The sequence below is a fragment of the Octopus bimaculoides genome, chromosome 3, assembly GCF_001194135.2.
Source record: "Octopus bimaculoides isolate UCB-OBI-ISO-001 chromosome 3, ASM119413v2, whole genome shotgun sequence".
Lineage (NCBI taxonomy): Eukaryota > Metazoa > Mollusca > Cephalopoda > Octopoda > Octopodidae > Octopus > Octopus bimaculoides.
The window spans coordinates 60,399,656-60,401,236 of NC_068983.1; positions in this window are offsets into that span (position 1 = coordinate 60,399,656).

Consider the following 1,581-nt stretch of genomic DNA (forward strand, 5'->3'; position numbering starts at 1 on the left):
AGAATCATAATCTCTGTATTTTTCCGCATATTTTGGCGGGGAAAATTCTGAAAAAAGTAAAACATGAAGGGGTGGTAATTTTAAAATGCCGATTTTTGCCAATTTTTTTGGCAGATTCGTATTCCCCGTAGCCGAAAAGGGGTTTTGTGTTGAAAAAAAACAAAAAGAAAATTTTTTTAAGGGTAGCTGGTGGGGTCTTGCCGAGAATTGTTAGGATTTAACTGGTACTTTTTTTTATCGATCCTGAAACAAAAAATGAGATTTGAACTCAAAGTGCAGGGAGCCGCAAAGATTGCTAAAGCAATCAATACGACGATTTAACAACCCAACCAGTCGAACTGCAGGAAAACGAAACAATAAATAAAAATAATGAATGAAAGATAGTTAATAGCACTGTTGTTGTTGGCACTCCGTCGCTTACGACGTTGAGGGTCCTAGTTGATCCGATAAGCGGAACAGCCTGCTCGTGAAATTAACGTGCAAGTGGCTGAGCACTCCACAGACACGTGTACCCTTAAAGTAGTTCTCGGGGATATTCAGAGTGACACAGTGTGACAAGGCTGGCCCTTTGAATTACAGGCACAACAGAAACAGGAAGTAAGAGTGAGAAAAAGTTGTGGTGGAAGAGTACAACAGGGTTCACCACCATCCCCTGCCGGAGCCTCGTGGAGCTTTAGGTGATTTCGCTCAATAAACACTCACAACGCCCGGTCTGGGAATCGAAACTGCGATCCAAAGACAGCGAGTCCGCTGTCCTAACCACTGGGCCATTGCGCCTTCACATAATAGCACACTGTATAACAATGAAAAAAGAAAACGGAAATGACAATAACCTTTCCTAAGGGTATTTTGCGTGTAGATCATGAATGTAACATCCGTTTCTTTCTGTGACCCTCTAGTTTCTCGTAAATTATCATCTTACTTATGTTAAATACACTGGTGATTTCGTAGGAATTGAGTGCAAACAGGATTGGGTCGAAACTGACAACTCTAAAAGTTATGAACGGATTTTAATATAATTTTAATGGGGTATTCTTAAGATATCGCCAACCTAACCTATGAAAATTATAAAGATACACTTTATATATACATAGTTATATGAGTCTAAACCCATGGTAAAATGACAAGAAACCACACCTCATCACCCAACCTAAACTCAAAGCAACAGAGAGAAGTCCTGCCCACGGGCATATGGCGTAGTGGTTAAGAGTGCGGGCTATTAAGCCCAAGATTCCGAGTTCGATTCCAAGGCAGTGACCTGAATAATAATAACAACATCGAAAATTACCTTAGGAATGAGAACCCAGGTTCGAAAATTTCCCAAGACACCTGATGAAGGTTAACAACAAGCAAGATAAGGACAAATATCCGTCAATTGTTATGTTGTAAATTTATATGGTGGCGACATGATTTTCTCGACGGAGTAAGTTATAGATAGTCTCACTTTTAATAGTTTCATTGTTTTGTGTGTGTGTGTGTGTGTGTATGTATGTATGTGTATATATATATATATATGTGTGTGTGTGTCTATATGTATTATGTCTATATAGATATATATATATATAAAAGAATACAAAAAAT